This window comes from Stylophora pistillata, chromosome 3, assembly GCF_964205215.1.
Source record: "Stylophora pistillata chromosome 3, jaStyPist1.2, whole genome shotgun sequence".
Taxonomy (NCBI): Eukaryota; Metazoa; Cnidaria; class Anthozoa; order Scleractinia; family Pocilloporidae; genus Stylophora; species Stylophora pistillata.
The window spans coordinates 37,318,874-37,333,841 of record NC_142521.1 but is presented as its reverse complement, the minus strand read 5'-3'; the positions used below and the strand labels follow the sequence as shown (position 1 = coordinate 37,333,841).

General features: G+C 38.4%; 1 pseudogene across 1 annotated transcript; it reads right to left on the bottom strand.

The window, feature by feature from the left end:
* Positions 1-6,315: 6,315 nt before the first annotated feature.
* LOC148735938 (NLR family CARD domain-containing protein 4-like) lies at positions 6,316-14,864 on the bottom strand (annotated as a pseudogene). Its single transcript, XR_015998635.1, has 3 exons — positions 14,842-14,864; positions 10,436-13,304; positions 6,316-7,415 (listed from the first exon to the last, which is right to left on the bottom strand). The product of XR_015998635.1 is annotated as an NLR family CARD domain-containing protein 4-like (transcript).
* Between the last annotated feature and the right edge of the window lie 104 nt (positions 14,865-14,968).

The window sequence follows — 14,968 nt, the reverse complement described above, 5'->3', positions numbered from 1 at the left end:
GTAAGCTGAAACAACAATACAACGAAGTTCTGTCAATCTATGAAATTTCGTGGAATACATAATCAAAGAATCGCGTATAAAAAAGCTGTGCCCAACGCCAATATCGAGATTCAAATGACAAAGAACAATACAAATAAAACAGTACAAAAGTTTCGAAACAAAATACAAGATATTTGGTGGCTGGTTAACAGCCCATTGTTCTTATCTACGAGCCGGTTGTAAGGAGGTATTACTTAAATATGTCTCATTCAGCGCTTTAGAATAAAAAGAATTCAGACGAACTTTGTCAAAATACGTCCATTGTTTTCCCAGCATCAGTTTGTGTAAATGTATGAGAGTTTCGATATTCCTGAGATAGAATTCTAACAAAACCAACTCTAATTACTCCACTGATATTTTCTTATCTTTGTGATATATTTAAAAAGCTGCTGAGTAAAAGGTCCGAAATCGAACGCGGTGAAAATCATAAGTTGTGAAAAGGCATTTTCAGGCAAGAGAATAACATTGGCTATTTTTTCCTAGCGTCTCAAAACTTTCCTTAAGTTTTGCTAACGCCTGTTGTTACACAATTTCTGATGACCAATATATTTGAGCATATTTTGCACCAGATGGAGGCTGCAGCTTGTTCATTTCATGGAAGGACCTACCTCGGATTAGTAAGCGATAAATATATAAACTATTTGTACATAAAACCTTGAATGCCTAAAAATAATAGTTACAGTGCTTCCCAGCTTTCTTTGATGGACTTAGTCAGGAAAAATCTTTAATAATTCCAATTTTTTATGACCAAGTGAACTATAGAAACAGCCAAAACTGTTCAGTTACAGTTTGTGAACACACACGTAAAACATAGCTAGGTTAGGGTTAGGGTTAGGCTGTCTGACCTGAACTTTGTCTTGTAAATAGATGGAAATGCTGCACAAAAAACAGGAGGAGGAAAAAAAGACTCCGTGAATACATGGAAGCTGAAGCAGCGAGTCCAACGACAACAGATGGAGAACATGGTAAAGGCGAGAATGATGCAAGTTGAAAAACAAAGACGAAATTTCATTCAAGAAAACCAAACATGCAACCAACGACTTGCACTAACGTAGAAATCAAATGGAGGCATGGAGACGACAGTGGAGAGCTTGAGACAACAGCTGGTACTCAATCAGAGCCGACAACAGTAAGTTGAAAAGCCAGGATTCGTTGATAGAGCGTTGCACATAATACTAGTCTTGGGTGGGGTCGCTAGCACCCTATCGAAGAGTAGCGTCATGTAAGGCCTCTCAAGTAATCTTTTATCAAGAATACTCATTCGATTTATCTATGGTTGCATAATATTCGTTTCCGATTTGACGTAATTGGTGACAAATTAACCACCTTAAAAATATGGAATCCCTTGTATGTCAATTGACATTTCATTGGTTTCAAAGATAAACTGAGAATTGTTTGTTTTTTCTGATAACGATTGGACTGTAAAATAACTTGAAAGTGACCTAAAATAAAATAATTTAAAAAGACACTAATCGGGTCTTCTGATTATTTCTAGCAAGTGTATACAAATTCCCCTTTTAGGGGAATTGAGCCCGAAAACTAATAAGCCATTGTGAACCCTATGTACGAGGATGTGACAACTACTTTGAATATCACGCTTGCTTTAGTGGCGCTTCAGCGAAGAGAAAACGGGGATAAAGGGAGAGAAGAGAGAGACTGCTTACAATCTTTTGATTTTCTCTCTCCTCTCTCTCTCTCTCTCTCTCTCTCTCTCTCTCTCTCTCTCTCTCTCTCTCTCTCTCTCTCTCTCTCTCTCTCACTCCTTTTTCTTTTTCTTCTTTTGCTTGTTTCTTCGCCTCAAAACTTGACAGGCTTAGCGCCACAGCGGTAGAGAGGAATGGATGCTAATGCCAAGAGTCAATGACTCTTGCTGCCTGCTGATCGAATATTTCAGCGTAGGACAATTAAAGGGAGGACGGGCGGCTTGTGGGAAGAGATACGAAAAGGTTGTTTACAGCCAAAACACAAAGCAAAAAACCAACAACAACAAAGCATCAGTAACAACATTTAAAAGGTGGGTTGGTGGAGCGCAAAATGCGTATATATTCTACAATTCAGGCCGTCAAATTCAGCTATAAATTAAAGGGAAACGAGGTAAAATAAAACCACGAAAATTCACCGGCTTTTACTAATACCATAGGGGCACCCGTGTCGAAGTATATTCTCTTGAATTCAAAATCCAGCTACAAATATTATTCAGCGCGAAATGTGTTTAGCTGTAAAATAACTAATTCAATAAATTTGCTATCGCCGGAGCCCGAGCAACAAGGATAGACGTGGTACCTATTGTCTCTGTCAAACACTCTCACACCATCGAAACTTTCTTTAGCAATTGAGACAATGTTATTTAATAAATCAATAAAAGTAAGAGTACAATATTGAAAACATTTATTAAAGTAGGCCGAGCTAAATTACTATTTACAAAACAAGCATTGAAGCATGGAATACCAAGTATCGACTTAAACATTTCTGATCGCGACCGATTTTCTAAAAATTTTCAGTTTCAAGCATCAACAATGTAAGGCTTAAAAACAAGCCTACTTGATTGAACATCGCTGCCTGTGAACAGATCTAAGCTCAATATATCATTCTTCCGCTCCGTCTCACAAGTCCGTATTTCCTGTGAAGAGAAAATAATATTTGTCAGCTGGCGATCAAGCTTCTGCCAGGGTATCACAGTTAGTGGAGACGATCGAAATATTGGGTAAGTGATAAATGGAGTCTGGGAAGGAAGAGTCGCTCCCTCCAATGTTTCAGCTTTCCTGCTTTAGACCATCTCCAAAGAAGGAGAGTCTGGTACAGACTACTCAACGCGACTTTCTTTCTTTGCGCCAAAAGGTCATAGGTAGGATCAATGCCGACCGTTTTTCAAACTAATGACCTGAGAGATTCGTTTAGCGTTCTGATTTGCCATAACACTGGATAAACTCACAGCTAAGTCGAACACTTAAAAAAGCCGGTCAGAAAGAAGACTGACCAAATTACATTATCATGACAATCTCAATAGAGAATATTGTATACACTGCATTGTGATTTGCTTGTCATGCAGATTTCAGATTAAATCTTTGTTAGCTCGCTGCCACAACACACGACTTGAGAACAGCCAAATTATTCTAAATTACTACTCTGCTCGTATTCGATATATCAGTTCCCATAGAAACCTTTTTCCAAGCACTCACTCAACACCATTATCATCACCATCATCATCGTCGTCATCATCATCCTCCTTCTCCTGCTCATCATCATCAACATCACCATAGTTATCGTCATCTTCATCACCGTCGTCACCACAGTTATCGTCAAATTCATCATCATCATCATCACCTGGCTCTTTTCTGAACCTTATTCCTTTTTCTTTCAGCTCAACTTTTGTAAGAAGTCGTTGGATGTCCTCCTTCCCTCTGAAGATTCCCACACCTATCACAAGAAAAAAAGGAAAAAGGCAACAATATCAACCACAGCACCAATTATATTTGTAACGCTCAACTTGCATTTTCAAGCCATAGTTAGTAGTAACTATGGTTTGAAGCCTCCTCATCTGTATCTTACATATTTTTCCTAATAGTTTCACAGACAAAAAATGCATGGGTATCAATTGAATGCAGTTCCTTTAGCACAAGTACATTGCGATTCTTGGACTTAGTAATTATTATGTAATTATAAGAGAATATAACAGTTTCTAGTCTCTTGGTGGTTACTGTAAGGAAAGCGTGCCGAAACAATTAAAGGACTCGACGAGAACTTGAGTCGGGAAATTGCAGCCAAAGCCGAAAGAGAGCAAAAGAAGATAAAACTTGGGGTACTGATGATACACCTTTATTTATTTTTAGTAGATTTAAAATCAGGAATATCAGGAATCAGGAATATCAAATTGTGGATAGGGAAGCAAAATGGAAAATAGGGAATGGGAACCGAAACGGGAGTTTTTTTTATGTTCTACAGCAAAATAAAGGAACGGAGAATCTATGGAATAACAGCATCCCTTTCTTGTGTTTTTGTCAAAAAACATGGCTGGATTATTTCGTTTTAAGGAAGAGAATATGATTTTATTTTTACATGCGGTAGAATATTGTCGTCTGCTGGACAAAGCCTATATTGATTTGAATTTTCATTGTTTCTCTAGGAAAAATAGATACGAAGGTTTACAACAAGAAAATCGCAAGCGTCATAAGGAAGTAAGACATTTTGATCCGGTGTCAGTATCTGACAAACTTCACGGCTCAGCTCTCTTCGTTTCATTCCAATGTAATTATGTGACCTGCCAAAATAAATTCACCATTCCCTAATTTCTATGTTATGAGAATGTTACCTCATAAAAACCTTATCACTTACAATTACCTTAAAATGTATATTTAGTTAATTCATACAAGCAAGAACAGATCCTATTTTAGTTTTTTTTAACAGAAATTCATTCTGAGCGACTGAGACATTTGATAATGTTTGCACAAAGTGGGAACCAGAGTAAAAGCTTTTATGTTCTTCATCATGACTCTCTTATGGCTGTCTGACCTGTTTTTCCTGTTTGGTAAATGGATGGAAATGCTGCAGGCCAAACAGGAGGAGGAAACAAAGAGACTCCGTGGACGGATGGAATCTGAAGCAACGGTGGAGAATAGATGGAGAACGTGGTAAAGGCCAGAATGATACAAGCTGAAAAACAAAGACGAAATTTCATGCAAGAGAACCAAACACTCAACCAACGACTCGCACAAATGCAGAAATCTAATGAAGGCATGGAGAAGACAGTGGAGAGCTTGAGACAACAGGAATTATAACATAACCAAAGTAAAGCGCGCGCTCTGATTGGTCAATTTAGCCTCATTTGCCCATGGGTGTACGCTGCTGACGTGAGCAAATGCAAAGACTATTTTTCCGCGCGCGCTTGTTTTTTCTGGTCACGTAAGATTTGTTAAATAAAAGGGAACTCTTTAGCTACAATGTGTTAATATTATGTTATAAAACAAATGGTAAACACCACAGCGTACACTATTGAGTTATGGATGCACTTGGGAGGTTTGCTAAGCACTCAAGAAGCTAGAGTCGCTCTCGGCTATCGCCTCGAGCGACTCTTACGCTTCTTTCGTGCTTAGCAACCTCCCGCGTGCTCCCATAACTCAATAGTGTACGCTGTGGTGTTTACCATTTGTTAAGTTGAAAAGGCGGAATTCTTTGATAGAGCGCTGCAAATGTTACCAGTCTTGGGCGGGTTCGCTAGCACCCTCTCAGAGTGTAGTGTGATGTAAGGCTTCTAAGGATATTCCTTATCAAGAACATTGGTTCGATTTTCAAGTAGTTGCGTCATATCCGTTTTTATATTAATGTAAACTGCAAAGAATTAATCACCTTAGCTTAGTTAGTATATAATTTTTTTTTTTTTTTTATGTCAATGGACATGTTCTTGATTCCAAAAATAAACTGAAAATTGCCGTTGTGTTGTCCATAACACCAATTTGAAAAAAGACCCGAGTTGTTTCTTTGAATTATTAACTAGTTCACGCAAACAAAATTCCCATCCGGAGAAATTTAGCCCGAAACCCAACAGGCTATTGTAGACTCTGTGTTCAAGGGATGTGATAATTGTTTGGAATATTCTTTAGTGGGGCAAGAGCGAAAAAAAAGGGGGAAAAAGGTCGAGAGGTGAGAGACTGCGTACAATCTTTTGACTGTCTCTCTCTTTTTTTGGCTTTTTTGTTTGTTTCTTCGCTTCAAAGCTCGATAAAATTAATACCACAGCAGTAAAGAGGAGAGGATGCTAAGGTGATCATGACTCTTAGTGCCACCTAATCGAATTGTTCAGCGTAGGAAAATTAAGGGGAGGATGGGAAGCTTGTGGAATGAAATAACACAGAGTTGTTTACGGGCAAAAAACAAAGCAATAAACAAATAACAAAACATCAAAAGCAACATTAAAAAGGTCGGTCAGTTGGTCGAACGCAAAAGACGTATATATCCCACAGTTCAGGCCATCAGATTCTGCTAGAAATTAAAGGGTAATGACGCAAATATAAAACCACGAAAATTAACCAGCTTTTCCTCACACCCTAAGGGTACCCATGTCGAGCAATAGTCTCTTGAGTTCAAAATCCGGACACTAATATTATTCAGCGCGAAATGCATTCAGCTGTAAAATAATTTCAATAAATAATATCAATAAATGTGCTTTCGGATCGGAGCAACAAGGATAGAGGTCGCATCCATTGTCTTTATCAAACACTCTCACATCAGGTGAACCTTCTTCGGCAATTAAGACAAAGTTCTTTAATAAATCAACCAAAGTAAGAGTACAAGAGCGAAAACATTTATTAAAACAAGCCAAGCTAAATTGCTATTTACAAAAACAAGTATTTAAGCCTGTAACACTGTGTATCGACTTCAACTTTTCTGATCACGAACGATTTTTCAACAGTTTTCTGTTTCAAGCATCAACAATGTAAGGAATAAAAAGAAGCCTACTTGACTGTACAACGCTGCCTGTGAACTGATCTAAGCAACAACAAAAAATATTCTTCAGCTCCTTTCTCTCAAAGTCTGCCGCTTATCTTGTGAAGAAAAAATCATTTTTGTCAGTTGGCGATAAAGCTTGTGTCAGGGTATCAGTTATTAAAGTAGATCGAAATATTGGGAGGGTGAAAAATGGGGTCTGGGAAAGAAGGGGCAGCTCCCTTCAATGTTTCAGCTCTCCCCGTTTAGACCATCTCCAAAAAGGGAGGGTCTAGTACAGACTACTCAACTTTCTCTACTCAACTTTCTTTCTCTGCGCCAAAAGGTCATATGTAGGATCAATGCCGATCATTTTTCAAACTATTGACCTTCGAGATTCTTTTTGTGTTCTGATTGGCCAGAACACTAAATAAACTCGTAGCTAAGTTGAACAGTTAAAAAGCCAATCAGACCGAAGAGTGATCAAATTACATTATATTGACAATCTCAATAGAGAGCATTGTATACACTGTATTCTGATTTGCTTCTCACGAAGATTTCAGATTAATTCTTTGTTACCTCGCTGCCACAACACACAACTTAAGAACAGGCAAGTTATTCTAAATTACTACTCTGCTCCTTACTCGCTAAATAAGTTGCCATAGAAACCTCTTATCCCGAGCGCTCATTCAACATGATTAACATCACCATCATCGCAATCATTATCCTCCTCCTCCCGCTCATCATCATCAGCACCATAGTTATCGTCATATTCATCATCCTCATCGTCGTCATCCTCCTCCTTTTTCATCATCTTCAAAGTCATCGTCATCATCATGATCGTCATGATCATGATCATCACCATCTGGCTCTTTTCTGAATCTTATTCCTTCTTTTCTCAGCTCAGCTGTTGTAAGAAGTCGTATGGTAAAACTCTCCCCCGAATATTCCACCTCCTATCACAAGAAAAAAATGTAATAATATCAACCACGGCACTGATTATGTGTAACACTCAACTTGCATTTCACACAAGTTGATACATTTAAAGCGCCTTGCTTTCCGCCACGTTTATTAGAGTATCACGTTTCCTTTGCTATGGCTAGAAGAATCTGTTTCAGTAACTATGTGTAACATTCAACTTACATTTTTGACACAAGCTCATTATTTGACGCATTTAAATGTATTTGTCCAAAATGCGAGCAGTAAACATTCACTTTTGAATTCAAATCGCTACAAGTGACCAAAACTATATCTAACAACAGGGAAAATGTTCTCAGATAATCCTTGGCGATTTAAAAGGGGCGATGGTTTACAAATAAACACAAGAATAAAGTAAAATACTGTATATTTTTTAAAGGAAAGAAAACTGTCTGATATCTTCTGAATTGTTTCATTTCCGCATATAAAGTATTGGCTAATTTATTCCCTACCCGAGGGTAAATCAGTAATTGTATACTATTCCAACCTTTGACGCCTACACGTAATGGGTTTTTTACTCCAGATCACTTCTCCACAAACAAGTCTGTTACATAACTGAAAGTAAGACAGTTCTAAATATTTCTTTCTTATGATCCGGTGTTCTCGCTGTAACGTTTTTTTTTAACTTACCCAGAAGCGAATAGTTTTCCTTTCGATGTACCCGTACTATTCTGACAAAACTGCATGTTTGAATAAAATGCGAGACACTCAAATAATAATGATAGAAAAAAAACCAATTAAAAACAACTTAAAGGTTCACACTTGTGCTTAATTCGCTTAACCGACGCCTCCTAACCTATCCTCCTATTATTTCATACTACAGAAGTTTCTGGTTTGCTTAGTTTTGTGATTAGAAGAATAAAAAAGGCCTACACTTTACAGGAAAGACAAAACAGCAACGAATGAAGGTAGGTAGATCTTATTTCGGTGATGGCAATACGACTTACCCATCAAAAAGTTGTTTATGCTCAACGATGGCACAGAAACATGGGAAGCTGCGTAAAATGTACACAGAACCAACTCCAAATGAAGTTAAAATATATATATTTTAGGATTTATGCCAGACCAAGCAGAGACAAATACATACGGTAGTAAGTTAAACAACTTCATTATCAACAACGTTGTTCTTTAGTTTTTCTTCCAAAATGAGCTTTCGTGACGCGGGAACCGATGGCATTGCGATCACCTGACACTGTTACAAAACATGAGCAGTGAAGCCAAAGAAAAAAGAATCCAAGTGATAGATGAGAATGTTAAGGCTATTCCTCAACACCGGCGGTTTTTGTTGTAATCCGTTCCGTTCAGTTCCTCATTTTTTGTATGCCATGTAGACCATAATCCTTCAGTAGTAATTTTACCCGCTATCATTTTTCGCACGTGGAGAAGCGATGTTAGGTACGTAAAACTTTTCCTTTTCTCTTGTTTACCGCCCTTCATCATGTGGTTTTTACGGCTCCCTGAGTCTCGTCATCTTTGATGAAAGGGCGACCGGATCGTTCTCTAAATATTGGTATTCTTCGCCGTCATTAACTCGTTGGTCGAAGCGTTATTCTGTTATTTTTCGACATCTTCGCCGCTTTATTTGTGCGACCCGGACAGATTTTAAGGAAACCATCCAACAGCGAGTAAATGATAATTTAGTCGTACAGTGCCAAGTTTGACTAGTGGTCGCGTGTGGCGTCTTTTTAAATGATTTGTTTTGCTTTTTGTTTGTTTTCAGTGGGGCACTCACAGTGCTTGACGCACAGCAAAGCTTCAATAATGCTATAGAACTTTTAGCTAAAAAAGATGTTAATGTATAGTAGACCTCCAAAATGCTTTTTATCCTTGAATAGTTTGATAAATTTATACGCTGAAAGATACTGTGAAGGCGCTTTATTTTGTTTACGACGTGACAATTTTTCTATAATTTTGTATATCAGGATGGAAACAACAAGCCGAAGCGTTTGTCAGAGGTGACCCATCTGAAAAGCTTTTTCTCAATATTTTTCCTCCTTTTTTCCACCTTCCCTTTTTGCAATACGAGTTAAAAGTTGCTTCTCTTCCCCCTTTTAAAAAAAGAAACTGAGAAATTATTACCCGTCGAATTTCGTGCACGCCTGTCTTCTTTCCTCCCGTAACATGTTGTTCCTTATTCTGTGCTTGTGAGGGTTTACCCTTATATTTTGGTTTAAGACACTTTAAAGGTTTTGGAGCATGAGTTTTAGATTTTAGTTTTTCCTATAATCCGTACAAACCTTAAAGAAGTCAAGATATGACAATAGAATCAACATGACTTTCGCTTTTTAAAAAATGCCCTTGAATTTTAAAAAGGAAAAAGTCCATTTTGTTTTTTTACTTATATTTTTAATGGGTTAATGTTTCCTGAAAGCAAAAGCGAATAAATGCCAGCACAGATTATAGGGAACAACTTCATCAAATTCAAAGCATGTACGAGTTGAACAATTCTTTCTTGCAAATGATCAAACCCAAATAAAAGCATCCCACAGTAACAACAGAAGCCGAACACTTTCAAAAATTCAAATTGAGCAGAGGAGTTTGGTCAGAGAAAAATTCTCACAATTCGTCTTTTTTTTCTCTCTCTTATGTAAGGCGTAACTACACAAGCAAAGCAAGGACCAATCGAATGAACTCCCAAAGTTTTTTTAAGTCATTGTGTATTCGAGAAATATCACGTAATTTTGAAATCACTTATTTTAATCTTCACCATTCTTTTTCTTCAAATCATCCTCAAACAAGCAACGTATGAGCCATAAAAGTACTTAACACGGGCTGGTTATGGTCTCCATCCACAATACTGGCTCCTGACGTCACAAAATAGAAAAAAAGAAAATTCTGAAAATAGTGACTGTTCCTGAACACTTCGTTCTTTCCCATGAAAAATAATCTGATTAATTGAGTCCAAAGGAACTTACTGGAAACAGTATCGACTGCTGTGCTAAAGAGCATCTAAATACAAATCAGATACAACTGCGTGAAACAACAAAAAGACACTTACATGGTAATCGGTGTACACATGAATGTTTCTCTCATTTCCTGTTGTACACAACTCTTCACACTCTGTCCTTGTTATCTGAACACCTTTCTGTAGGTACAGGTAACTCAGCATTGGAACACTGCTGAGATATTGGACCAGATCTCTGACCCCTCGGCCAAGTGGATTGGACTTTAGAATAAGATACTCCAGCTTTGGTACATACTCTAGTGCGCGAGCCAGTGCTGATGCTTCATCTTCACCCATATTTGTATTCGACAGGTTCAGCTTAGTCAGATTGGGCACATTGTTCAGGCTCTTGGCCAGTTCAATAATCCCGTGACCCAGTGAATTGTGTCCTATATTCAGCTCTTCTAAATTGTTCAAGTACTCTGGTACATAATTAAGTGCACGGGTCAGTTCTGATGCTTCATCTTCACCCAAATCTGTATTCGACAGCACCAACTCAGTCAGATTGGGTACATAGTTCAGGTTCTTGATTAGTTCAATAATCCCGTGACCTAGTGCGTTGTCTGCTATATCCAGTGTTTGTAACTTAGTTAAGTACTGTAATGAGCCAGCTAATGCCACACATTCCTTTTCTCCCATTTGTACATCCTTTAAACGTAATATAGTCAACTGCGGCACGTGATTAAGATTCTCAGCCAAATGACTCACACCACTGTGTAAAGGGTTGTTTGTCCAGTCGAGCTCACACAAATTTGGAGAATGGTACAGTGACTCGGCAATAAAAGAAGCACACTTTGCGGTTACATCGATTTGGAAAAGTATTAAGCGGTAGAGATTGTCAGTAAAATTAATTCTGTTAATTGTGCTCTCAATCAATTGACCTTCAAAGACAGTTTTCTCCTCATAACTCGCTATTGCGATTTCTCGAGGAAGTGTTACTGAACGCAAAACGTTCCTACACAGAAGAACATCCTCAACTGTTTTAACCCAAATGCCAACCTTTCCCGCCAGTGACAAACAATGGTTCTCAGTCAAAGGCAGTGCAATGTTGTTGTTTTCATTATTTACCAAATTAACCACAGGTGGCCTAGAAGAGCAAACCGGCGCTGATAACAGTTCAGGAAGCAATCTGGAATGAAAAACCGTAGTTATTATTTCAGTCAGAAAGAAATAGTTTCTTCCCTCGGACTTTTTGAGGAAAAAGTCCGCCTCGATTAAATCCACGTACTTTTCTACAAATTTATTTTCTCCAGAGGACGTTAAAACGACCGCGTTCGAGTCAGAAATTATGGACAGAAGATCATGGGGAAAATCATCAAACCTCCACCAGTCCAAAAAAAATAAGTAGTTTGGAAAACTGCTGATGGATTTGAAGAAGTGTTCTGCAGCAGCAGCAGAATAGTGTCTTTCCTCAAGTATCACAACATGGTTAACACATGAGAGAAATGCAGAATACACGGCTGTTCTGTCTGAGGCTGGACACAAAAACAAACAATCGACACAGAGTAGAATAAAGTCGTATTGTTCTTCAGACAAATCATCGACAGAAGGCGTCTTAGTGAACTTGTACTTTGTGAGACCTTCTTTCTCACCGACATAATGTAGATGATCAAAAACAAGCCCGGCAGCTCCTGATGACAACTCACATACGAATTTTAGAACCTCAGCCATCTTCCTTGATTTCTCAAACGTATCCATTCTTGACAAGGAGGTGACAGTTTTATTCTTCTTCACCGTCAGTTCTTCAACGATGAAACGAGCGGCGAGAAACTCCTGGACTGACTTATGAAGAAAATAGACGATCCTCTCACGGTTCAAAGCGGAAAGTTTGCAAACTTGAAAAAAACCGACAGCAATTAGCTTCTCGAACAGATCACTATGCGCAAATTTGCTGAAGTTAAAATGAAGACGGTCCTCCAAAAGAGCATCATATGCAAGTTTTCCTATTTTGGAAAGTTCCTCTCGATATTCATCTACGCTTTTACCTGGTGCGACGATGACTGACTCTTTTGTAGCCATGTGATCCAAAAGAGTCTGAATAAATTCTACGTAAATGTACGCACGAGATGTGGGTAGCTGATGCTTTTTCTCTCTCCAGAGCAGACATAACATCAACAACAGAAGCGGTATTTCTGCCATCTTTTCGAGGTTCTGCTTCTCCAGGTAGTTAAGTAACCCTTCCACGTCCTCCTCATCATCAAGAATCTTTCTTGCAAACTGTTCCTTTTGTTCCCTGCTATCGAGCCCGTTGATTTCAAACTGAGCATGACTTGGCATTCTTAGCTCATCTTCATTCACTGGTCGCGCTGTGATCATTACACAACAGTATCTCAGTTGACTGCCTCTCCAAATCTGGTGAACTGGGGATGACTTTCCACCGCTGTACTCGTCATATCCATCCAATATGAGCAGCACTTTCTCCTGGTTTTGACGGACATATTCATACAAGTTATTGAATGCTTTTGGGTCATCAGCAGACAACAGTTCAGCGGTTTTCAAGATAGTACAGAGGTCCGGAATATCACAAACGTCTCGCAACTTGAGTAGTAACAGTAGAAGAGAAAACTTTCTGAGGACTTTCTTTTTGCCATTTACCCAATCCATAGCGAGTTTTTGAGTGAAGGTAGACTTTCCTATTCCAGGTCTTCCATACACAAGAATTCGTCTACGGTTGGGATGATCTTCGTCACCTTCAAATACTTGGCTGCAATCTTCAAGCCTTGTTTTCGTAATCCTGTGAGGTTGTCTGTTGTCTTGTAAGAGTGTTAACTGTACGTAGATTTTGTTAATGTGTACCGTGTTGTCAGGGTCCCACGGAGTTCTTTTTACCTGACACATGGTGCTGCTGTAAAACTCTCGCAGCTGATTCTGGCACCATTCCAGAAATTGCGTTACAGTAGAATATGTGGACAGGAAGAAAACCCTGCTCAAACATTGCTATCTCTCACATTGAAGGAAACATAATCATTACTGGATTAGGGTCTTTCCTTAGTTTGGTGTATTTATTTCTTCCCCAACTGCAATTTGTAACTATGGTAAAGCTACCCTTCAATTCTTGGGTAAAAGCTAAAAAATATTCATATATTGTTATTCATCAAATGAGCCGGTTTTTTCTTTTGATCTCGTAACTACTGTGGTTGGCGTGTTTTCTTGGGGTGCAGTTTCCGATCTCATAAAGGCGAGAAGTGCGGGCTCATTTCATGAACATCGGATGGAAATGGAGTCTAAGGTTTGTTCCACTATACGAAAAAAAATGTTTCGCGGAATTTGCTCTCCGCACACAATGGTTCAGCAAACGAGGACTGTATACTCTCTTTTAAGTTGGCTTTTATTCTTCAGCTCACAACATTCACGTTCCGCCTTACGATCTAACTATTTTAGGATCACAAATGCCACTTTTACTGGCTACAGATATCCACATCCAGATACGTAGGTCCAGTGTGGTCGGATAGGGCTTAGTTCTCTATTTATTTCCTAATCGGTTGATCCCACTAATTCCTGTTGCATGGGTCTGTTAGACAAATCTTATTATCGTTAATCTTAACACGCGGTTTCAGTGGCAATTATCTAGTTAATTACATCATCCTTTGTCGATCGTTCTACGCATTCTTTGTCAATATTTCCGGTTACATTCTACCGGTCTCTATTAGAGGTAAAGAACCAATAACTCACTCAGTGCGCCGCTAATCATGTGAAATATAACAAAACAAGCAAAATCCTAATAATGGGTGTTAACGTTCTATAACAAAATGTATATATAAAACAAATAAGACGAATGCTGCTTTGATCTGTGAACAGGGAAATTATTCAATGAACAACTTTCTCTTCAGAAAATCATTAAGAAAAACTTTAATCTTATAGTAAATATGTAACGCTTCGGATCCTCTAGTATGAAAGTCTCAAGCGGACTGAATGAAGAAGTAATAAATTGAGGTCCTAAGTGACAAATACCTTCACACTTCGAGCGCTTTATGCCGTGATCCACTGACTCGTTTAATGACTTCCTTTTTCCACGTTCGAAAAATACGAAAAGTGATTAAACGCGAGAGACATCAAGTCGGTAAAAAACATCACCAAACAGATCCAATTATCATAAGGCAATTAGGAACTGGTAAAGGAAATCGCATCTGCAGTTTGTATTTCTGTGGAAATAAGAAAACCCTGAACATGGGGAATGTTTGCAAAATCTTTTAAATTATTTTCCAAAGGAAAAAAAAAAAACAATCAAAAAAAGGTGAGAGAAGGCTAAACTGCAAACAGCATCAATAATTATTTTTAGTTCAGAGGAAGATGTTGTTCCTCTTGTTATTAGTCCCACGAGCGAAATTGAGACCCAGACCTTCGCATTCTGCGTTCCAAGGCTCCTCCACTGAGGAAAAGAGAACCCTATGACGAGTTTCATTTTAATAAGAATGGCAAAAACATTTTCTCGATGCACCCTTTAAATTATAAAAACACACCATTCAAATGTCAGCAGATCCATTACAGGGGAAATAATTTGTTTTTTTAAATATATACCGGCTGTCTTCGCGGACGAGGCATTTTGGAAGGACTGGGCACTAGAACAGGATGTCTCAACAGGAACTC